This window comes from Ovis canadensis, chromosome 11 (assembly GCF_042477335.2).
Source record: "Ovis canadensis isolate MfBH-ARS-UI-01 breed Bighorn chromosome 11, ARS-UI_OviCan_v2, whole genome shotgun sequence".
Taxonomy (NCBI): Eukaryota; Metazoa; Chordata; class Mammalia; order Artiodactyla; family Bovidae; genus Ovis; species Ovis canadensis.
Window position 1 is genome coordinate 5,730,637 of NC_091255.1, and position 24,805 is coordinate 5,755,441.

Genomic DNA, 24,805 nt, shown 5'->3' on the forward strand with positions numbered 1-24,805 from the left:
TTGAACGTCAAGGCAGTGCAGGGAAAACAGGTTCCTCTGGAATGGACTGACACATCTGGGGGACTCTTGGAATGGTGGCACGACCCTGGAGTTCCTCTCGCCTTTCCTGTGGAGAGCGCCTCCTCTTGAGATGCGACGGGAACGCCGGGAATTCTTTCCCTACGAAACAGGGAAAGGATCCCTCATCTCGAGCTAGGAGTCGGAAACGGAGCTCCCCTGGATGTGGGTGGGACACCACGTGCTTCCTCTCGAGTGGAGACGGGTATGTCGGGGAACTTCTTGAGTTGCAGCAATGGTGTGAAGGACCCTTTGGAAGTTCCAGTGGTTAGATGTGATTGGCCTCGAGAAGCCTCAGCAGAAATGGGCCTCATCTCGCCTGGAGGGCAAAACCTCCTGGATTTTCTCGAGTTGCGGCAGGTGCTCTCGACTTACGACGGGGACCTCAGGGACCCGCTCTGGTGGCCTCAGGAAAGGCCAGTCCCCATGCGAGTTCCTCGGGGGTCTCTGGGGTTTCCTCTCCCGTCGATGCCGGGGCCTAAGTCCTTGTGTGGAGTCGGGGTCGGAACGTGAGGATTCCTCTCCAGTGCTGACATGGATCTTGGGGTACTTCAGGAGTCTCCCCAGGGGAGTCAGTCTTCGTCTCGAATGCGGGCATGCACTTGCGCTTTCCTCCAGAGCGGTAGCAGCAGTGTCACGCAGTCCGCCGCGTGGATCAAAGGATCTATGGTTTTCCCTCGAGTCTTTTCCACGAGGCTTTCCCACGAGGCTTTCCCACAGGGCTGTCCCACGTGCACACGTGGTGGGAGTCGATCCTTGGATTGAACGTCAAGGTAGTGCAGGGAAAACAGGTTCCTCTGGAATGGACTGACACATCTGGGGGACTCTTGGAATGGTGGCACGACCCTGGAGTTCCTCTCGCCTTTCCTGTGGAGAGCGCCTCCTCTTGAGATGCTACGGGAACGCCGGGAATTCTTTCCCTACGAAACAGGGAAAGGATCCCTCATCTCGAGCTAGGAGTCGGAAACGGAGCTCCCCTGGATGTGGGCGGGACACCACGTGCTTCCTCTCGAGTGGAGACGGGTATGTCGGGGAACTTCTTGAGTTGCAGCAATGGTGTGAAGGACCCTTTGGAAGTTCCAGTGGTTAGATGTGATTGGCCTCGAGAAGCCTCATCGGAAATGGGCCTCATCTCGCCTGGAGGGCAAAACCTCCTGGATTTTCTCGAGTTGCGGCAGGTGCTCTCGACTTACGACGGGGACCTCAGGGACCCGCTCTGGTGGCCGCAGGAAAGGCCAGTCCCCATGCGAGTTCCTCGGGGGCCTCTCGGGATTCCTCTCCCGTCGATGCCGGGGCCTAAGACCTTGTGTGGAGTCGGGGCCGGAACCTGAGGATTCCTCTCCAGTGCTGACATGGATCTTGGGGTACTTCTGGAGTCTCCCCAGGGGAGTCAGTCCTCGTCTCGAATGCGGGCATGCACTTGCGCTTTCCTCCAGAGCGGTAGCAGCAGTGTCACGCAGTCCGCTGCGTGGATCAAAGGATCTATGGTTTTCCCTCGAGTCTTTCCCACGAGGCTTTCCCACGAGGCTTTCCCACAGGGCTGTCCCACGTGCACACGTGGTGGGTGTCGATCCTCGGCTTGAATGTCAAGGCAGTGCAGGGAAAACAGGTTCCTCTGGAATGGACTGACACATCTGGGCGACTCTTGGAATGGTGGCACGACCCTGGAGTTCCTCTCCCCTTTCCTGTGGAGAGCGCCTCCTCTTGAGATGCGACGGGAACGCCGGGAATTCTTTCCCTACGAAACAGGGAAAGGATCTCTCATCTCGAGCTAGGAGGCGGAAACGGGGCTCCCCTGGATGTGTGCGGGACCCACGTGCTTCCTCTCGAGTGGAGACGGGTATGTCGGGGACCTTCTTGAGTTGCAGCAAGGGTGTGAAGGACCCTTTGGAAGTTCCAGTGGTTAGATGTGATTGGCCTCGAGAAGCCTCAGCGGAAATGGGCCTCATCTCGCCTGGAGGGCAAAACCTCCTGGATTTATTCGAGTTGCGGCAGGTGCTCTCGACTTACGACGGGGACCTCATGGACCCGCTCTGGTGGCCTCAGGAAAGGCCAGTCCAAATGCGAGTTCCTCGGGGGCCTCTCGGGATTCCTCTCCCGTCGATGCCGGGGCCTAAGACCTTGTGTGGAGTCGGGGCCGGAACCTGAGGATTCCTCTCCAGTGCTGACATGGATCTTGGGGTATTTCTGGAGTCTCCCCACGGGAGTCAGTCCTCGTCTCGAATGCGGGCATGCACTTGCGCTTTCCTCCAGAGCGGTTGCAGCAGTGTCACGCAGTCCGCCGCGTGGATCAAAGGATCTATGGTTTTCCCTCGAGTCTTTCCCACGAGGCTTTCCCACGAGGCTTTCCCACAGGGCTGTCCCACGTGCACACGTGGTGGGAGTCGATCCTCGGCTTGAATGTCAAGGCAGTGCAGGGAAAACAGGTTCCTCTGGAATGGACTGACACATCTGGGCGACTCTTGGAATGGTGGCACGACCCTTCAGTTCCTCTCGCCTTTCCTGTGGAGAGCGCCTCCTCTTGAGATGCGACGGGAACGCCGGGAATTCTTTCCCTACGAAACAGGGAAAGGATCCCTCATCTCGAGCTAGGAGGCGGAAACGGGGCTCCCCTGGATGTGTGCGGGACCCACGTTCTTCCTCTCGAGTGGAGACGGGTATGTCGGGGAACTTCTTGAGTTGCAGCATGGGTGTGAAGGACCCTTTGGAAGTTCCAGTGGTTAGACGTGATTAGCCTCGAGAAGCCTCAGCAGAAATGGGCCTCATCTCGCCTGGAGGGCAAAACCTCCTGGATTTTCTCGAGTTGCGGCAGGTGCTCTCGACTTATGACGGGGACCTCAGGGACCCGCTCTGGTGGCCTCAGGAAAGGCCAGTCCCCATGCGAGTTCCTCGGGGGCCTCTGGGGTTTCCTCTCCCGTCGATGCCGGGGCCTAAGTCCTTGTGTGGAGTCGGGGTCGGAACGTGAGGATTCCTCTCCAGTGCTGACATGGATCTTGGGGTACTTCTGGAGTCTCCCCAGGGGAGTCAGTCTTCGTCTCGAATGCGGGCATGCACTTGCGCTTTCCTCCAGAGCGGTAGCAGCAGTGTCACGCAGTCCGCCTCGTGGATCAAAGGATCTATGGTTTTCCATCGAGTCTTTCCCACGAGGCTTTCCCACGAGGCTTTCCCACAGGGCTGTCCCACGTGCACACGTGGTGGGAGTCGATCCTCGGCTTGAACGTCAAGGCAGTGCAGGGAAAACAGGTTCCTCTGGAATGGACTGACACATCTGGGCGACTCTTGGAATGGTGGCACGACCCTGGAGTTCCTCTCGCCTTTCCTGTGGAGAGCGCCTCCTCTTGAGATGCGACGGGAACGCCGGGAATTCTTTCCCTACTAAACAGGGAAAGGATCCCTCATCTCGAGCTAGGAGGCGGAAACGGGGCTCCCCTGGATGTGTGCGGGACCCCACGTGCTTCCTCTCTAGTGGAGACGGGTATGTCGGGGAACTTCTTGAGTTGCAGCAAGGGTGTGAAGGACCCTTTGGAAGTTCCAGTGGTTAGATGTGATTGGCCTCGAGAAGCCTCAGCGGAAATGGGCCTCATCTCGCCTGGAGGGCAAAACCTCCTGGATTTATTCGAGTTGCGGCAGGTGCTCTCGACTTACGACGGGGACCTCAGGGACCCGCTCTGGTGGCCTCAGGAAAGGCCAGTCCCCATGCGAGTTCCTCGGGGGCCTCTCGGGATTCCTCTCCCGTCGATGCCGGGGCCTAAGACCTTGTGTGGAGTCGGGGCCGGAACCTGAGGATTCCTCTCCAGTGCTGACATGGATCTTGGGGTATTTCTGGAGTCTCCCCAAGGGAGTCAGTCCTCGTCTCGAATGCGGGCATGCACTTGCGCTTTCCTCCAGAGCGGTTGCAGCAGTGTCACGCAGTCCGCCGCGTGGATCAAAGGATCTATGGTTTTCCCTCGAGTCTTTCCCACGAGGCTTTCCCACGAGGCTTTCCCACAGGGCTGTCCCACGTGCACACGTGGTGGGAGTCGATCCTCGGCTTGAACGTCAAGGCAGTGCAGGGAAAACAGGTTCCTCTGGAATGGACTGACACATCTGGGGGTCTCTTGGAATGGTGGCACGACCCTGGAGTTCCTCTCGCCTTTCCTGTGGAGAGCGCCTCCTCTTGAGATGCGACGGGAACGCCGGGAATTCTTTCCCTACGAAACAGGGAAAGGATCCCTCATCTCGAGCTAGGAGGCGGAAACGGGGCTCCCCTGGATGTGTGCGGGACCTACGTTCTTCCTCTCGAGTGGAGACGGGTATGTCGGGGAACTTCTTGAGTTGCAGCATGGGTGTGAAGGACCCTTTGGAAGTTCCAGTGGTTAGACGTGATTAGCCTCGAGAAGCCTCAGCAGAAATGGGCCTCATCTCGCCTGGAGGGCAAAACCTCCTGGATTTTCTCGAGTTGCGGCAGGTGCTCTCGACTTACGACGGGGACCTCAGGGACCTGCTCTGGTGGCCTCAGGAAAGGCCAGTCCCCATGCGAGTTCCTCGGGGGTCTCTGGGGTTTCCCCTCCCGTCGATGCCGGGGCCTAAGTCCTTGTGTGGAGTCGGGGTCGGAACGTGAGGATTCCTCTCCAGTGCTGACATGGATCTTGGGGTACTTCAGGAGTCTCCCCAGGGGAGTCAGTCTTCGTCTCGAATGCGGGCATGCACTTGCGCTTTCCTCCAGAGCGGTAGCAGCTGTGTCACGCAGTCCGCCGCGTGGATCAAAGGATCTATGGTTTTCCCTCGAGTCTTTTCCACGAGGCTTTCCCACGAGGCTTTCCCACAGGGCTGTCCCACGTGCACACGTGGTGGGAGTCGATCCTTGGATTGAACGTCAAGGTAGTGCAGGGAAAACAGGTTCCTCTGGAATGGACTGACACATCTGGGGGACTCTTGGAATGGTGGCACGACCCTGGAGTTCCTCTCGCCTTTCCTGTGGAGAGCGCCTCCTCTTGAGATGCGACGGGAACGCCGGGAATTCTTTCCCTACGAAACAGGGAAAGGATCCCTCATCTCGAGCTAGGAGTCTGAAACGGAGCTCCCCTGGATGTGGGCGGGACACCACGTGCTTCCTCTCGAGTGGAGACGGGTATGTCGGGGAACTTCTTGAGTTGCAGCAATGGTGTGAAGGACCCTTTGGAAGTTCCAGTGGTTAGATGTGATTGGCCTCGAGAAGCCTCATCGGAAATGGGCCTCATCTCGCCTGGAGGGCAAAACCTCCTGGATTTTCTCGAGTTGCGGCAGGTGCTCTCGACTTACGACGGGGACCTCAGGGACCCGCTCTGGTGGCCTCAGGAAAGGCCAGTCCCCATGCGAGTTCCTCGGGGGCCTCTCGGGATTCCTCTCCCGTCGATGCCGGGGCCTAAGACCTTGTGTGGAGTCGGGCCCGGAACCTGAGGATTCCTCTCCAGTGCTGACATGGATCTTGGGGTACTTCTGGAGTCTCCCCAGGGGAGTCAGTCCTCGTCTCGAATGCGGGCATGCACTTGCGCTTTCCTCCAGAGCGGTTGCAGCAGTGTCACGCAGTCCGCTGCGTGGATCAAAGGATCTATGGTTTTCCCTCGAGTCTTTCCCACGAGGCTTTCCCACGAGGCTTTCCCACAGGGCTGTCCCACGTGCACACGTGGTGGGAGTCGATCCTCGGCTTGAACGTCAAGGCAGTGCAGGGAAAACAGGATTCTCTGGAATGGACTGACACATCTGGGCGACTCTTGGAATGGTGGAACGACCCTGGAGTTCCTCTCCCCTTTCCTGTGGAGAGCGCCTCCTCTTGAGATGCGACGGGAACGCCGGGAATTCTTTCCCTACGAAACAGGGAAAGGATCTCTCATCTCGAGCTAGGAGGCGGAAACGGGGCTCCCCTGGATGTGTGCGGGACCCACGTGCTTCCTCTCGAGTGGAGACGGGTATGTCGGGGACCTTCTTGAGTTGCAGCAAGGGTGTGAAGGACCCTTTGGAAGTTCCAGTGGTTAGATGTGATTGGCCTCGAGAAGCCTCAGCGGAAATGGGCCTCATCTCGCCTGGAGGGCAAAACCTCCTGGATTTTCTCGAGTTGCGGCAGGTGCTCTCGACTTACGACGGGGACCTCAGGGACCCGCTCTGGTGGCCTCAGGAAAGGCCAGTCCAAATGGGAGTTCCTCGGGGGCCTCTCGGGATTCCTCTCCCGTCGATGCCGGGGCCTAAGTCCTTGTGTGGAGTCGGGGTCGGAACGTGAGGATTCCTCTCCAGTGCTGACATGGATCTTGGGGTACTTCTGGAGTCTCCCCAGGGGAGTCAGTCCTCGTCTCGAATGCGGGCATGCACTTGCGCTTTCCTCCAGAGCGGTAGCAGCAGTGTCACGCAGTCTGCCGCGTGGATCAAAGGATCTTTGGTTTTCCCTCGAGTCTTTTCCACGAGGCTTTCCCACGAGGCTTTCCCACAGGGCTGTCCCACGTGCACACGTGGTGGGAGTCGATCCTTGGATTGAACGTCAAGGCAGTGCAGGGAAAACAGGTTCCTCTGGAATGGACTGACACATCTGGGGGACTCTTGGAATGGTGGCACGACCCTGGAGTTCCTCTCGCCTTTCCTGTGGAGAGCGCCTCCTCTTGAGATGCGACGGGAACGCCGGGAATTCTTTCCCTACGAAACAGGGAAAGGATCCCTCATCTCGAGCTAGGAGTCGGAAACGGAGCTCCCCTGGATGTGGGCGGGACACCACGTGCTTCCTCTCGAGTGGAGACGGGTATGTCGGGGAACTTCTTGAGTTGCAGCAATGGTGTGAAGGACCCTTTGGAAGTTCCAGTGGTTAGATGTGATTGGCCTCGAGAAGCCTCAGCGGAAATGGGCCTCATCTCGCCTGGAGGGCAAAACCTCCTGGATTTTCTCGAGTTGCGGCAGGTGCTCTCGACTTACGACGGGGACCTCAGGGACCCGCTCTGGTGGCCTCAGGAAAGGCCAGTCCCCATGCGAGTTCCTCGGGGGCCTCTCGGGATTCCTCTCCCGTCGATGCCGGGGCCTAAGACCTTGTGTGGAGTCGGGGCCGGAACCTGAGGATTCCTCTCCAGTGCTGACATGGATCTTGGGGTATTTCTGGAGTCTCCCCAAGGGAGTCAGTCCTCGTCTCGAATGCGGGCATGCACTTGCGCTTTCCTCCAGAGCGGTTGCAGCAGTGTCACGCAGTCCGCCGCGTGGATCAAAGGATCTATGGTTTTCCCTCGAGTCTTTCCCACGAGGCTTTCCCACGAGGCTTTCCCACAGGGCTGTCCCACGTGCACACGTGGTGGGAGTCGATCCTCGGCTTGAACGTCAAGGCAGTGCAGGGAAAACAGGTTCCTCTGGAATGGACTGACACATCTGGGGGTCTCTTGGAATGGTGGCACGACCCTGGAGTTCCTCTCGCCTTTCCTGTGGAGAGCGCCTCCTCTTGAGATGCGACGGGAACGCCGGGAATTCTTTCCCTACGAAACAGGGAAAGGATCCCTCATCTCGAGCTAGGAGGCGGAAACGGGGCTCCCCTGGATGTGTGCGGGACCCACGTTCTTCCTCTCGAGTGGAGACGGGTATGTCGGGGAACTTCTTGAGTTGCAGCATGGGTGTGAAGGACCCTTTGGAAGTTCCAGTGGTTAGACGTGATTAGCCTCGAGAAGCCTCAGCAGAAATGGGCCTCATCTCGCCTGGAGGGCAAAACCTCCTGGATTTTCTCGAGTTGCGGCAGGTGCTCTCGACTTACGACGGGGACCTCAGGGACCTGCTCTGGTGGCCTCAGGAAAGGCCAGTCCCCATGCGAGTTCCTCGGGGGTCTCTGGGGTTTCCCCTCCCGTCGATGCCGGGGCCTAAGTCCTTGTGTGGAGTCGGGGTCGGAACGTGAGGATTCCTCTCCAGTGCTGACATGGATCTTGGGGTACTTCAGGAGTCTCCCCAGGGGAGTCAGTCTTCGTCTCGAATGCGGGCATGCACTTGCGCTTTCCTCCAGAGCGGTAGCAGCTGTGTCACGCAGTCCGCCGCGTGGATCAAAGGATCTATGGTTTTCCCTCGAGTCTTTTCCACGAGGCTTTCCCACAAGGCTTTCCCACAGGGCTGTCCCACGTGCACACGTGGTGGGAGTCGATCCTCGGCTTGAATGTCAAGGCAGTGCAGGGAAAACAGGTTCCTCTGGAATGGACTGACACATCTGGGCGACTCTTGGAATGGTGGCACGACCCTTCAGTTCCTCTCGCCTTTCCTGTGGAGAGCGCCTCCTCTTGAGATGCGACGGGAACGCCGGGAATTCTTTCCCTACGAAACAGGGAAAGGATCCCTCATCTCGAGCTAGGAGGCGGAAACGGGGCTCCCCTGGATGTGTGCGGGACCCACGTTCTTCCTCTCGAGTGGAGACGGGTATGTCGGGGAACTTCTTGAGTTGCAGCATGGGTGTGAAGGACCCTTTGGAAGTTCCAGTGGTTAGACGTGATTAGCCTCGAGAAGCCTCAGCAGAAATGGGCCTCATCTCGCCTGGAGGGCAAAACCTCCTGGATTTTCTCGAGTTGCGGCAGGTGCTCTCGACTTATGACGGGGACCTCAGGGACCCGCTCTGGTGGCCTCAGGAAAGGCCAGTCCCCATGCGAGTTCCTCGGGGGCCTCTGGGGTTTCCTCTCCCGTCGATGCCGGGGCCTAAGTCCTTGTGTGGAGTCGGGGTCGGAACGTGAGGATTCCTCTCCAGTGCTGACATGGATCTTGGGGTACTTCTGGAGTCTCCCCAGGGGAGTCAGTCTTCGTCTCGAATGCGGGCATGCACTTGCGCTTTCCTCCAGAGCGGTAGCAGCAGTGTCACGCAGTCCGCCTCGTGGATCAAAGGATCTATGGTTTTCCATCGAGTCTTTCCCACGAGGCTTTCCCACGAGGCTTTCCCACAGGGCTGTCCCACGTGCACACGTGGTGGGAGTCGATCCTCGGCTTGAACGTCAAGGCAGTGCAGGGAAAACAGGTTCCTCTGGAATGGACTGACACATCTGGGCGACTCTTGGAATGGTGGCACGACCCTGGAGTTCCTCTCGCCTTTCCTGTGGAGAGCGCCTCCTCTTGAGATGCGACGGGAACGCCGGGAATTCTTTCCCTACTAAACAGGGAAAGGATCCCTCATCTCGAGCTAGGAGGCGGAAACGGGGCTCCCCTGGATGTGTGCGGGACACCACGTGCTTCCTCTCTAGTGGAGACAGGTATGTCGGGGAACTTCTTGAGTTGCAGCAATGGTGTGAAGGACCCTTTGGAAGTTCCAGTGGTTAGATGTGATTGGCCTCGAGAAGCCTCAGCGGAAATGGGCCTCATCTCGCCTGGAGGGCAAAACCTCCTGGATTTATTCGAGTTGCGGCAGGTGCTCTCGACTTACGACGGGGACCTCAGGGACCCGCTCTGGTGGCCTCAGGAAAGGCCAGTCCCCATGCGAGTTCCTCGGGGGCCTCTCGGGATTCCTCTCCCGTCGATGCCGGGGCCTAAGACCTTGTGTGGAGTCGGGGCCGGAACCTGAGGATTCCTCTCCAGTGCTGACATGGATCTTGGGGTATTTCTGGAGTCTCCCCAAGGGAGTCAGTCCTCGTCTCGAATGCGGGCATGCACTTGCGCTTTCCTCCAGAGCGGTTGCAGCAGTGTCACGCAGTCCGCCGCGTGGATCAAAGGATCTATGGTTTTCCCTCGAGTCTTTCCCACGAGGCTTTCCCACGAGGCTTTCCCACAGGGCTGTCCCACGTGCACACGTGGTGGGAGTCGATCCTCGGCTTGAACGTCAAGGCAGTGCAGGGAAAACAGGTTCCTCTGGAATGGACTGACACATCTGGGGGTCTCTTGGAATGGTGGCACGACCCTGGAGTTCCTCTCGCCTTTCCTGTGGAGAGCGCCTCCTCTTGAGATGCGACGGGAACGCCGGGAATTCTTTCCCTACGAAACAGGGAAAGGATCCCTCATCTCGAGCTAGGAGGCGGAAACGGGGCTCCCCTGGATGTGTGCGGGACCTACGTTCTTCCTCTCGAGTGGAGACGGGTATGTCGGGGAACTTCTTGAGTTGCAGCATGGGTGTGAAGGACCCTTTGGAAGTTCCAGTGGTTAGACGTGATTAGCCTCGAGAAGCCTCAGCAGAAATGGGCCTCATCTCGCCTGGAGGGCAAAACCTCCTGGATTTTCTCGAGTTGCGGCAGGTGCTCTCGACTTACGACGGGGACCTCAGGGACCTGCTCTGGTGGCCTCAGGAAAGGCCAGTCCCCATGCGAGTTCCTCGGGGGTCTCTGGGGTTTCCCCTCCCGTCGATGCCGGGGCCTAAGTCCTTGTGTGGAGTCGGGGTCGGAACGTGAGGATTCCTCTCCAGTGCTGACATGGATCTTGGGGTACTTCAGGAGTCTCCCCAGGGGAGTCAGTCTTCGTCTCGAATGCGGGCATGCACTTGCGCTTTCCTCCAGAGCGGTAGCAGCTGTGTCACGCAGTCCGCCGCGTGGATCAAAGGATCTATGGTTTTCCCTCGAGTCTTTTCCACGAGGCTTTCCCACGAGGCTTTCCCACAGGGCTGTCCCACGTGCACACGTGGTGGGAGTCGATCCTTGGATTGAACGTCAAGGTAGTGCAGGGAAAACAGGTTCCTCTGGAATGGACTGACACATCTGGGGGACTCTTGGAATGGTGGCACGACCCTGGAGTTCCTCTCGCCTTTCCTGTGGAGAGCGCCTCCTCTTGAGATGCGACGGGAACGCCGGGAATTCTTTCCCTACGAAACAGGGAAAGGATCCCTCATCTCGAGCTAGGAGTCTGAAACGGAGCTCCCCTGGATGTGGGCGGGACACCACGTGCTTCCTCTCGAGTGGAGACGGGTATGTCGGGGAACTTCTTGAGTTGCAGCAATGGTGTGAAGGACCCTTTGGAAGTTCCAGTGGTTAGATGTGATTGGCCTCGAGAAGCCTCATCGGAAATGGGCCTCATCTCGCCTGGAGGGCAAAACCTCCTGGATTTTCTCGAGTTGCGGCAGGTGCTCTCGACTTACGACGGGGACCTCAGGGACCCGCTCTGGTGGCCGCAGGAAAGGCCATTCCCCATGCGAGTTCCTCGGGGGCCTCTCGGGATTCCTCTCCCGTCGATGCCGGGGCCTAAGACCTTGTGTGGAGTCGGGCCCGGAACCTGAGGATTCCTCTCCAGTGCTGACATGGATCTTGGGGTACTTCTGGAGTCTCCCCAGGGGAGTCAGTCCTCGTCTCGAATGCGGGCATGCACTTGCGCTTTCCTCCAGAGCGGTTGCAGCAGTGTCACGCAGTCCGCTGCGTGGATCAAAGGATCTATGGTTTTCCCTCGAGTCTTTCCCACGAGGCTTTCCCACGAGGCTTTCCCACAGGGCTGTCCCACGTGCACACGTGGTGGGAGTCGATCCTCGGCTTGAACGTCAAGGCAGTGCAGGGAAAACAGGATTCTCTGGAATGGACTGACACATCTGGGCGACTCTTGGAATGGTGGAACGACCCTGGAGTTCCTCTCCCCTTTCCTGTGGAGAGCGCCTCCTCTTGAGATGCGACGGGAACGCCGGGAATTCTTTCCCTACGAAACAGGGAAAGGATCTCTCATCTCGAGCTAGGAGGCGGAAACGGGGCTCCCCTGGATGTGTGCGGGACCCACGTGCTTCCTCTCGAGTGGAGACGGGTATGTCGGGGACCTTCTTGAGTTGCAGCAAGGGTGTGAAGGACCCTTTGGAAGTTCCAGTGGTTAGATGTGATTGGCCTCGAGAAGCCTCAGCGGAAATGGGCCTCATCTCGCCTGGAGGGCAAAACCTCCTGGATTTTCTCGAGTTGCGGCAGGTGCTCTCGACTTACGACGGGGACCTCAGGGACCCGCTCTGGTGGCCTCAGGAAAGGCCAGTCCAAATGGGAGTTCCTCGGGGGCCTCTCGGGATTCCTCTCCCGTCGATGCCGGGGCCTAAGTCCTTGTGTGGAGTCGGGGTCGGAACGTGAGGATTCCTCTCCAGTGCTGACATGGATCTTGGGGTACTTCTGGAGTCTCCCCAGGGGAGTCAGTCCTCGTCTCGAATGCGGGCATGCACTTGCGCTTTCCTCCAGAGCGGTAGCAGCAGTGTCACGCAGTCCGCCGCGTGGATCAAAGGATCTTTGGTTTTCCCTCGAGTCTTTTCCACGAGGCTTTCCCACGAGGCTTTCCCACAGGGCTGTCCCACGTGCACACGTGGTGGGAGTCGATCCTTGGATTGAACGTCAAGGCAGTGCAGGGAAAACAGGTTCCTCTGGAATGGACTGACACATCTGGGGGACTCTTGGAATGGTGGCACGACCCTGGAGTTCCTCTCGCCTTTCCTGTGGAGAGCGCCTCCTCTTGAGATGCGACGGGAACGCCGGGAATTCTTTCCCTACGAAACAGGGAAAGGATCCCTCATCTCGAGCTAGGAGTCGGAAACGGAGCTCCCCTGGATGTGGGCGGGACACCACGTGCTTCCTCTCGAGTGGAGACGGGTATGTCGGGGAACTTCTTGAGTTGCAGCAATGGTGTGAAGGACCCTTTGGAAGTTCCAGTGGTTAGATGTGATTGGCCTCGCGAAGCCTCAGCGGAAATGGGCCTCATCTCGCCTGGAGGGCAAAACCTCCTGGATTTTCTCGAGTTGCGGCAGGTGCTCTCGACTTACGACGGGGACCTCAGGGACCCGCTCTGGTGGCCTCAGGAAAGGCCAGTCCCCATGCGAGTTCCTCGGGGGCCTCTCGGGATTCCTCTCCCGTCGATGCCGGGGCCTAAGACCTTGTGTGGAGTCGGGGCCGGAACCTGAGGATTCCTCTCCAGTGCTGACATGGATCTTGGGGTATTTCTGGAGTCTCCCCAAGGGAGTCAGTCCTCGTCTCGAATGCGGGCATGCACTTGCGCTTTCCTCCAGAGCGGTTGCAGCAGTGTCACGCAGTCCGCCGCGTGGATCAAAGGATCTATGGTTTTCCCTCGAGTCTTTCCCACGAGGCTTTCCCACGAGGCTTTCCCACAGGGCTGTCCCACGTGCACACGTGGTGGGAGTCGATCCTCGGCTTGAACGTCAAGGCAGTGCAGGGAAAACAGGTTCCTCTGGAATGGACTGACACATCTGGGGGTCTCTTGGAATGGTGGCACGACCCTGGAGTTCCTCTCGCCTTTCCTGTGGAGAGCGCCTCCTCTTGAGATGCGACGGGAACGCCGGGAATTCTTTCCCTACGAAACAGGGAAAGGATCCCTCATCTCGAGCTAGGAGGCGGAAACGGGGCTCCCCTGGATGTGTGCGGGACCCACGTTCTTCCTCTCGAGTGGAGACGGGTATGTCGGGGAACTTCTTGAGTTGCAGCATGGGTGTGAAGGACCCTTTGGAAGTTCCAGTGGTTAGACGTGATTAGCCTCGAGAAGCCTCAGCAGAAATGGGCCTCATCTCGCCTGGAGGGCAAAACCTCCTGGATTTTCTCGAGTTGCGGCAGGTGCTCTCGACTTACGACGGGGACCTCAGGGACCTGCTCTGGTGGCCTCAGGAAAGGCCAGTCCCCATGCGAGTTCCTCGGGGGTCTCTGGGGTTTCCCCTCCCGTCGATGCCGGGGCCTAAGTCCTTGTGTGGAGTCGGGGTCGGAACGTGAGGATTCCTCTCCAGTGCTGACATGGATCTTGGGGTACTTCAGGAGTCTCCCCAGGGGAGTCAGTCTTCGTCTCGAATGCGGGCATGCACTTGCGCTTTCCTCCAGAGCGGTAGCAGCTGTGTCACGCAGTCCGCCGCGTGGATCAAAGGATCTATGGTTTTCCCTCGAGTCTTTTCCACGAGGCTTTCCCACAAGGCTTTCCCACAGGGCTGTCCCACGTGCACACGTGGTGGGAGTCGATCCTTGGATTGAACGTCAAGGTAGTGCAGGGAAAACAGGTTCCTCTGGAATGGACTGACACATCTGGGGGACTCTTGGAATGGTGGCACGACCCTGGAGTTCCTCTCGCCTTTCCTGTGGAGAGCGCCTCCTCTTGAGATGCGACGGGAACGCCGGGAATTCTTTCCCTACGAAACAGGGAAAGGATCCCTCATCTCGAGCTAGGAGTCTGAAACGGAGCTCCCCTGGATGTGGGCGGGACACCACGTGCTTCCTCTCGAGTGGAGACGGGTATGTCGGGGAACTTCTTGAGTTGCAGCAATGGTGTGAAGGACCCTTTGGAAGTTCCAGTGGTTAGATGTGATTGGCCTCGAGAAGCCTCATCGGAAATGGGCCTCATCTCGCCTGGAGGGCAAAACCTCCTGGATTTTCTCGAGTTGCGGCAGGTGCTCTCGACTTACGACGGGGACCTCAGGAACCCGCTCTGGTGGCCGCAGGAAAGGCCATTCCCCATGCGAGTTCCTCGGGGGCCTCTCGGGATTCCTCTCCCGGCGATGCCGGGGCCTAAGACCTTGTGTGGAGTCGGGCCCGGAACCTGAGGATTCCTGTCCAGTGCTGACATGGATCTTGGGGTACTTCTGGAGTCTCCCCAGGGGAGTCAGTCCTCGTCTCGAATGCGGGCATGCACTTGCGCTTTCCTCCAGAGCGGTTGCAGCAGTGTCACGCAGTCCGCTGCGTGGATCAAAGGATCTATGGTTTTCCCTCGAGTCTTTCCCACGAGGCTTTCCCACGAGGCTTTCCCACAGGGCTGTCCCACGTGCACACGTGGTGGGAGTCGATCCTCGGCTTGAACGTCAAGGCAGTGCAGGGAAAACAGGATCCTCTGGAATGGACTGACACATCTGGGCGACTCTTGGAATGGTGGAACGACCCTGGAGTTCCTCTCCCCTTTCCTGTGGAGAGCGCCTCCTCTTGAGATGCGACGGGAACGCCGGGAATTCTTTCCCTACGAAACAGGGAAAGGATCTCTCATCTCGAGCTAGGAGGCGGAAACGGGGCTCCCCTGGATGTGTGCGGGACCCACGTGCTTCCTCTCGAGTGGAGACGGGTATGTCGGGGACCTTCTTGAGTTGCAGCAAGGGTGTGAAGGACCCTTTGGAAGTTCCAGTGGTTAGATGTGATTGGCCTCGAGAAGCCTCAGCGGAAATGGGCCTCATCTCGCCTGGAGGGCAAAACCTCCTGGATTTTCTCGAGTTGCGGCAGGTGCTCTCGACTTACGACGGGGACCTCAGGGACCCGCTCTGGTGGCCTCAGGAAAGGCCAGTCCAAATGGGAGTTCCTCGGGGGCCTCTCGGGATTCCTCTCCCGTCGATGCCGGGGCCTAAGTCCTTGTGTGGAGTCGGGGTCGGAACGTGAGGATTCCTCTCCAGTGCTGACATGGATCTTGGGGTACTTCTGGAGTCTCCCCAGGGGAGTCAGTCCTCGTCTCGAATGCGGGCATGCACTTGCGCTTTCCTCCAGAGCGGTAGCAGCAGTGTCACGCAGTCCGCCGCGTGGATCAAAGGATCTTTGGTTTTCCCTCGAGTCTTTTCCACGAGGCTTTCCCACGAGGCTTTCCCACAGGGCTGTCCCACGTGCACACGTGGTGGGAGTCGATCCTTGGATTGAACGTCAAGGCAGTGCAGGGAAAACAGGTTCCTCTGGAATGGACTGACACATCTGGGGGACTCTTGGAATGGTGGCACGACCCTGGAGTTCCTCTCGCCTTTCCTGTGGAGAGCGCCTCCTCTTGAGATGCGACGGGAACGCCGGGAATTCTTTCCCTACGAAACAGGGAAAGGATCCCTCATCTCGAGCTAGGAGTCGGAAACGGAGCTCCCCTGGATGTGGGCGGGACACCACGTGCTTCCTCTCGAGTGGAGACGGGTATGTCGGGGAACTTCTTGAGTTGCAGCAATGGTGTGAAGGACCCTTTGGAAGTTCCAGTGGTTAGATGTGATTGGCCTCGAGAAGCCTCAGCGGAAATGGGCCTCATCTCGCCTGGAGGGCAAAACCTCCTGGATTTTCTCGAGTTGCGGCAGGTGCTCTCGACTTACGACGGGGACCTCAGGGAACCGCTCTGGTGGCCTCAGGAAAGGCCAGTCCCCATGCGAGTTCCTCGGGGGCCTCTCGGGATTCCTCTCCCGTCGATGCCGGGGCCTAAGACCTTGTGTGGAGTCGGGGCCGGAACCTGAGGATTCCTCTCCAGTGCTGACATGGATCTTGGGGTACTTCTGGAGTCTCCCCAGGGGAGTCAGTCCTCGTCTCGAATGCGCGCATGCACTTGCGCTTTCCTCCAGACCGGTAGCAGCAGTGTCACGCATTCCGCCGCGTGGATCAAAGGATCTATGGTTTTCCCTCGAGTCTTTCCCACGAAGCTTTCCCACGAGGCTTTCCCACAGGGCTGTCCCACGTGCACACGTGGTGGGAGTCGATCCTCGGCTTGAACGTCAAGGCAGTGCAGGGAAAACAGGTTCCTCTGGAATGGACTGACACATCTGGGGGTCTCTTGGAATGGTGGCACGACCCTGGAGTTCCTCTCGCCTTTCCTGTGGAGAGCGCCTCCTCTTGAGATGCGACGGGAACGCCGGGAATTCTTTCCCTACGAAACAGGGAAAGGATCCCTCATCTCGAGCTAGGAGGCGGAAACGGGGCTCCCCTGGATGTGTGCGGGACCCACGTTCTTCCTCTCGAGCGGAGACGGGTATGTCGGGGAACTTCTTGAGTTGCAGCATGGGTGTGAAGGACCCTTTGGAAGTTCCAGTGGTTAGAGGTGATTAGCCTCGAGAAGCCTCAGCAGAAATGGGCCTCATCTCGCCTGGAGGGCAAAACCTCCTGGATTTTCTCGAGTTGCGGCAGGTGCTCTCGACTTACGACGGGGACCTCAGGGACCCGCTCTGGTGGCCTCAGGAAAGGCCAGTCCCCATGCGAGTTCCTCGGGGGCGTCTCGGGATTCCTCTCCCGTCGATGCCGGGGCCTAAGACCTTGTGTGGAGTCGGGGCCGGAACCTGAGGATTCCTCTCCAGTGCTGACATGGATCTTGGGGTACTTCTGGAGTCTCCCCAAGGGAGTCAGTCCTCGTCTCGAATGCGGGCATGCACTTGCGCTTTCCTCCAGAGCGGTTGCAGCAGTGTCACGCAGTCCGCCGCGTGGATCAAAGGATCTATGGTTTTCCCTCGAGTCTTTCCCACGAGGCTTTCCCACGAGGCTTTCCCACAGGGCTGTCCCACGTGCACACGTGGTGGGAGTCGATCCTCGGCTTGAACGTCAAGGCAGTGCAGGGAAAACAGGTTCCTCTGGAATGGACTGACACATCTGGGGGTCTCTTGGAATGGTGGCACGACCCTGGAGTTCCTCTCGCCTTTCCTGTGGAGAGCGCCTCCTCTTGAGATGCGACGGGAACGCCGGGAATTCTTTCCCTACGAAACAGGGAAAGGATCCCTCATCTCGAGCTAGGAGGCGGAAACGGGGCTCCCCTGGATGTGTGCGGGACCCACGTTCTTCCTCTCGAGTGGAGACGGGTATGTCGGGGAACTTCTTGAGTTGCAGCATGGGTGTGAAGGACCCTTTGGAAGTTCCAGTGGTTAGACGTGATTAGCCTCGAGAAGCCTCAGCAGAAATGGGCCTCATCTCGCCTGGAGGGCAAAACCTCCTGGATTTTCTCGAGTTGCGGCAGGTGCTCTCGACTTACGACGGGGACCTCAGGGACCTGCTCTGGTGGCCTCAGGAAAGGCCAGTCCCCATGCGAGTTCCTCGGGGGTCTCTGGGGTTTCCCCTCCCGTCGATGCCGGGGCCTAAGTCCTTGTGTGGAGTCGGGGTCGGAACGTGAGGATTCCTCTCCAGTGCTGACATGGATCTTGGGGTACTTCAGGAGTCTCCCCAGGGGAGTCAGTCTTCGTCTCGAATGCGGGCATGCACTTGCGCTTTCCTCCAGAGCGGTAGCAGCTGTGTCACGCAGTCCGCCGCGTGGATCAAAGGATCTATGGTTTTCCCTCGAGTCTTTTCCACGAGGCTTTCCCACGAGGCTTTCCCACAGGGCTGTCCCACGTGCACACGTGGTGGGAGTCGATCCTTGGATTGAACGTCAAGGTAGTGCAGGGAAAACAGGTTCCTCTGGAATGGACTGACACATCTGGGGGACTCTTGGAATGGTGGCACGACCCTGGAGTTCCTCTCGCCTTTCCTGTGGAGAGCGCCTCCTCTTGAGATGCGACGGGAACGCCGGGAATTCTTTCGCTACGAAACAGGGAAAGGATCCCTCATCTCGAGCTAGGAGTCTGAAACGGAGCTCCCCTGGATGTGGGCGGGACACCACGTGCTTCCTCTCGAGTGGAGACGGGTATGTCGGGGAACTTCTTGAGTTGCAGCAATGGTGTGAAGGACCCTTTGGAAGTTCCAGTGGTTAGATGTGATTGGCCTCGAGAAGCCTCATCGGAAATGGGCCTCATCTCGCCTGGAGGGCAAAACCTCCTGGATTTTCTCGAGTTGCGGCAGGTGCTCTCGACTTACGACGGGGACCTCAGGGACCCGCTCTTGTGGCCGCAGGAAAGGCCATTCCCCATGCGAGTTCCTCGGGGGCCTCTCGGGATTCCTCTCCCGTCGATGCCGGGGCCTAAGACCTTGTGTGGAGTCGGGCCCGGAACCTGAGGATTCCTGTCCAGTGCTGACATGGATCTTGGGGTACTTCTGGAGTCTCCCCAGGGGAGTCAGTCCTCGTCTCGAATGCGGGCATGCACTTGCGCTTTCCTCCAGAGCGGTTGCAGCAGTGTCACGCAGTCCGCTGCGTGGATCAAAGGATCTATGGTTTTCCCTCGAGTCTTTCCCACGAGGCTTTCCCACGAGGCTTTCCCACAGGGCTGTCCCACGTGCACACGTGGTGGGAGTCGATCCTCGGCTTGAACGTCAAGGCAGTGCAGGGAAAACAGGATCCTCTGGAATGGACTGACACATCTGGGCGACTCTTGGAATGGTGGAACGACCCTGGAGTTCCTCTCCCCTTTCCTGTGGAGAGCGCCTCCTCTTGAGATGCGACGGGAACGCCGGGAATTCTTTCCCTACGAAACAGGGAAAGGATCTCTCATCTCGAGCTAGGAGGCGGAAACGGGGCTCCCCTGGATGTGTGCGGGACCCACGTGCTTCCTCTCGAGTGGAGACGGGTATGTCGGGGACCTTCTTGAGTTGCAGCAAGGGTGTGAAGGACCCTTTGGAAGTTCCAGTGGTTAGATGTGATTGGCCTCGAGAAGCCTCAGCGGAAATGGGCCTCATCTCGCCTGGAGGGCAAAACCTCCTGGATTTTCTCGAGTTGCGGCAGGTGCTCTCGACTTACGACGGGGACCTCAGGGACCCGCTCTGGTGGCCTCAGGAAAGGCCAGTCCAAATGGGAGTTCCTCGGGGGCCTCTCGGGATTCCTCTCCCGTCGATGCCGGGGCCTAAGTCCTTGTGTGGAGTCGGGGTCGGAACGTGAGGATTCCTCTCCAGTGCTGACATGGATCTTGGGGTACTTCTGGAGTCTCCCCAGGGGAGTCAGTCCTCGTCTCGAATGCGGGCATGCACTTGCGCTTTCCTCCAGAGCGGTAGCAGCAGTGTCACGCAGTCCGCCGTGTGGATCAAAGGATCTTTGGTTTTCCCTCGAGTCTTTTCCACGAGGCTTTCCCACGAGGCTTTCCCACAGGGCTGTCCCACGTGCACACGTGGTGGGAGTTGATCCTTGGATTGAACGTCAAGGCAGTGCAGGGAAAACAGGTTCTTCTGGAATGGACTGACACATCTGGGGGACTCTTGGAATGGTGGCACGACCCTGGAGTTCCTCTCGCCTTTCCTGTGGAGAGCGCCTCCTCTTGAGATGCGACGGGAACGCCGGGAATTCTTTCCCTACGAAACAGGGAAAGGATCCCTCATCTCGAGCTAGGAGGCGGAAACGGGGCTCCCCTGGATGTGTGCGGGACACCACGTGCTTCCTCTCGAGTGCAGACTGGTATGTCGGGGAACTTCTTGAGTTGCAGCAATGGTGTGAAGGACCCTTTGGAAGTTCCAGTGGTTAGATGTGATTGGCCTCGAGAAGCCTCAGCGGAAATGGGCCTCATCTCGCCTGGAGGGCAAAACCTCCTGGATTTTCTCGAGTTGCGGCAGGTGCTCTCGACTTACGACGGGGACCTCAGGGAACCGCTCTGGTGGCCTCAGGAAAGGCCAGTCCCCATGCGAGTTCCTCGGGGGCCTCTCGGGATTCCTCTCCCGTCGATGCCGGGGCCTAAGACCTTGTGTGGAGTCGGGGCCGGAACCTGAGGATTCCTCTCCAGTGCTGACATGGATCTTGGGGTACTTCTGGAGTCTCCCCAGGGGAGTCAGTCCTCGTCTCGAATGCGGGCATGCACTTGCGCTTTCCTCCAGACCGGTAGCAGCAGTGTCACGCATTCCGCCGCGTGGATCAAAGGATCTATGGTTTTCCCTCGAGTCTTTCCCACGAAGCTTTCCCCCGAGGCTTTCCCACAGGGCTGTCCCACGTGCACACGTGGTGGGAGTCGATCCTCGGCTTGAACGTCAAGGCAGTGCAGGGAAAACAGGTTCCTCTGGAATGGACTGACACATCTGGGGGTCTCTTGGAATGGTGGCACGACCCTGGAGTTCCTCTCGCCTTTCCTGTGGAGAGCGCCTCCTCTTGAGATGCGACGGGAACGCCGGGAATTCTTTCCCTACGAAACAGGGAAAGGATCCCTCATCTCGAGCTAGGTGGCGGAAACGGGGCTCCCCTGGATGTGTGCGGGACCCACGTGCTTCCTCTCGAGCGGAGACGGGTATGTCGGGGAACTTCTTGAGTTGTAGCATGGGTGTGAAGGACCCTTTGGAAGTTCCAGTGGTTAGAGGTGATTAGCCTCGAGAAGCCTCAGCAGAAATGGGCCTCATCTCGCCTGGAGGGCAAAACCTCCTGGATTTTCTCGAGTTGCGGCAGGTGCTCTCGACTTACGACGGGGACCTCAGGGACCCGATCTGGTGGCCTCAGGAAAGGCCAGTCCCCATGCGAGTTCCTCGGGGGTCTCTGGGGTTTCCTCTCCCGTCGATGCCGGGGCCTAAGTCCTTGTGTGGAGTCGGGGTCGGAACGTGAGGATTCCTCTCCAGTGCTGACATGGATCTTGGGGTACTTCAGGAGTCTCCCCAGGGGAGTCAGTCTTCGTCTCGAATGCGGGCATGCACTTGCGCTTTCCTCCAGAGCGGTAGCAGCAGTGTCACGCATTCCGCCGCGTGGATCAAAGGATCTATGGTTTTCCCTCGAGTCTTTTCCACGAGGCTTTCCCACGAGGCTTTCCCACAGGGCTGTCCCACGTGCACACGTGGTGGGAGTCGATCCTTGGATTGAACGTCAAGGCAGTGCAGGGAAAACAGGTTCTTCTGGAATGGACTGACACATCTGGGGGACTCTTGGAATGGTGGCACGACCCTGGAGTTCCTCTCGCCTTTCCTGTGGAGAGCGCCTCCTCTTGAGATGCGACGGGAACGCCGGGAATTCTTTCCCTACGAAACAGGGAAAGGATCCCTCATCTCGAGCTAGGAGGCGGAAACGGGGCTCCCCTGGATGTGTGCGGGACACCACGTGCTTCCTCTCGAGTGCAGACTGGTATGTCGGGGAACTTCTTGAGTTGCAGCAATGGTGTGAAGGACCCTTTGGAAGTTCCAGTGGTTAGATGTGATTGGCCTCGAGAAGCCTCAGCGGAAATGGGCCTCATCTCGCCTGGAGGGCAAAACCTCCTGGATTTTCTCGAGTTGCGGCAGGTGCTCTCGACTTACGACGGGGACCTCAGGGAACCGCTCTGGTGGCCTCAGGAAAGGCCAGTCCCCATGCGAGTTCCTCGGGGGCCTCTCGGGATTCCTCTCCCGTCGATGCCGGGGCCTAAGACCTTGTGTGGAGTCGGGGCCGGAACCTGAGGATTCCTCTCCAGTGCTGACATGGATCTTGGGGTACTTCTGGAGTCTCCCCAGGGGAGTCAGTCCTCGTCTCGAATGCGGGCATGCACTTGCGCTTTCCTCCAGACCGGTAGCAGCAGTGTCACGCATTCCGCCGCGTGGATCAAAGGATCTATGGTTTTCCCTCGAGTCTTTCCCACGAAGCTTTCCCCCGAGGCTTTCCCACAGGGCTGTCCCACGTGCACACGTGGTGGGAGTCGATCCTCGGCTTGAACGTCAAGGCAGTGCAGGGAAAACAGGTTCCTCTGGAATGGACTGACACATCTGGGGGTCTCTTGGAATGGTGGCACGACCCTGGAGTTCCTCTCGCCTTTCCTGTGGAGAGCGCCTCCTCTTGAGATGCGACGGGAACGCCGGGAATTCTTTCCCTACGAAACAGGGAAAGGATCCCTCATCTCGAGCTAGGAGGCGGAAACGGGGCTCCCCTGGATGTGTGCGGGACCCACGTTCTTCCTCTCGAGCGGAGACGGGTATGTCGGGGAACTTCTTGAGTTGTAGCATGGGTGTGAAGGACCCTTTGGAAGTTCCAGTGGTTAGAGGTGATTAGCCTCGAGAAGCCTCAGCAGAAATGGGCCTCATCTCGCCTGGAGGGCAAAACCTCCTGGATTTTCTCGAGTTGCGGCAGGTGCTCTCGACTTACGACGGGGACCTCAGGGACCCGCTCTGGTGGCCTCAGGAAAGGCCAGTCCCCATGCGAGTTCCTCGGGGGTCTCTGGGGTTTCCTCTCCCGTCGATGCCGGGGCCTAAGTCCTTGTGTGGAGTCGGGGTCGGAACGTGAGGATTCCTCTCCAGTGCTGACATGGATCTTGGGGTACTTCAGGAGTCTCCCCAGGGGAGTCAGTCTTCGTCTCGAATGCGGGCATGCACTTGCGCTTTCCTCCAGAGCGGTAGCAGCAGTGTCACGCATTCCGCCGCGTGGATCAAAGGATCTATGGTTTTCCCTCGAGTCTTTTCCACGAGGCTTTCCCACGAGGCTTTCCCACAGGGCTGTCCCACGTGCACACGTGGTGGGAGTCGATCCTTGGATTGAACGTCAAGGCAGTGCAGGGAAAACAGGTTCTTCTGGAATGGACTGACACATCTGGGGGACTCTTGGAATGGTGGCACGACCCTGGAGTTCCTCTCGCCTTTCCTGTGGAGAGCGCCTCCTCTTGAGATGCGACGGGAACGCCGGGAATTCTTTCCCTACGAAACAGGGAAAGGATCCCTCATCTCGAGCTAGGAGTCTGAAACGGAGCTCCCCTGGATGTGGGCGGGACACCACGTGCTTCCTCTCGAGTGGAGACGGGTATGTCGGGGAACTTCTTGAGTTGCAGCAATGGTGTGAAGGACCCTTTGGAAGTTCCAGTGGTTAGATGTGATTGGCCTCGAGAAGCCTCATCGGAAATGGGCCTCATCTCGCCTGGAGGGCAAAACCTCCTGGATTTTCTCGAGTTGCGGCAGGTGCTCTCGACTTACGACGGGGACCTCAGGGACCCGCTCTGGTGGCCGCAGGAAAGGCCATTCCCCATGCGAGTTCCTCGGGGGCCTCTCGGGATTCCTCTCCCGTCGATGCCGGGGCCTAAGACCTTGTGTGGAGTCGGGCCCGGAACCTGAGGATTCCTCTCCAGTGCTGACATGGATCTTGGGGTACTTCTGGAGTCTCCCCAGGGGAGTCAGTCCTCGTCTCGAATGCGGGCATGCACTTGCGCTTTCCTCCAGAGCGGTTGCAGCAGTGTCACGCAGTCCGCTGCGTGGATCAAAGGATCTATGGTTTTCCCTCGAGTCTTTCCCACGAGGCTTTCCCACGAGGCTTTCCCACAGGGCTGTCCCACGTGCACACGTGGTGGGAGTCGATCCTCGGCTTGAACGTCAAGGCAGTGCAGGGAAAACAGGATTCTCTGGAATGGACTGACACATCTGGGCGACTCTTGGAAAGGTGGAACGACCCTGGAGTTCCTCTCCCCTTTCCTGTGGAGAGCGCCTCCTCTTGAGATGCGACGGGAACGCCGGGAATTCTTTCCCTACGAAACAGGGAAAGGATCTCTCATCTCGAGCTAGGAGGCGGAAACGGGGCTCCCCTGGATGTGTGCGGGACCCACGTGCTTCCTCTCGAGTGGAGACGGGTATGTCGGGGACCTTCTTGAGTTGCAGCAAGGGTGTGAAGGACCCTTTGGAAGTTCCAGTGGTTAGATGTGATTGGCCTCGAGAAGCCTCAGCGGAAATGGGCCTCATCTCGCCTGGAGGGCAAAACCTCCTGGATTTTCTCGAGTTGCGGCAGGTGCTCTCGACTTACGACGGGGACCTCAGGGACCCGCTCTGGTGGCCTCAGGAAAGGCCAGTCCAAATGGGAGTTCCTCGGGGGCCTCTCGGGATTCCTCTCCCGTCGATGCCGGGGCCTAAGTCCTTGTGTGGAGTCGGGGTCGGAACGTGAGGATTCCTCTCCAGTGCTGACATGGATCTTGGGGTACTTCTGGAGTCTCCCCAGGGGAGTCAGTCCTCGTCTCGAATGCGGGCATGCACTTGCGCTTTCCTCCAGAGCGGTAGCAGCAGTGTCACGCAGTCCGCCGCGTGGATCAAAGGATCTTTGGTTTTCCCTCGAGTCTTTTCCACGAGGCTTTCCCACGAGGCTTTCCCACAGGGCTGTCCCACGTGCACACGTGGTGGGAGTCGATCCTTGGATTGAACGTCAAGGCAGTGCAGGGAAAACAGGTTCCTCTGGAATGGACTGACACATCTGGGGGACTCTTGGAATGGTGGCACGACCCTGGAGTTCCTCTCGCCTTTCCTGTGGAGAGCGCCTCCTCTTGAGATGCGACGGGAACGCCGGGAATCCTTTCCCTACGAAACAGGGAAAGGATCCCTCATCTCGAGCTAGGAGTCGGAAACGGAGCTCCCCTGGATGTGGGCGGGACACCACGTGCTTCCTCTCGAGTGGAGACGGGTATGTCGGGGAACTTCTT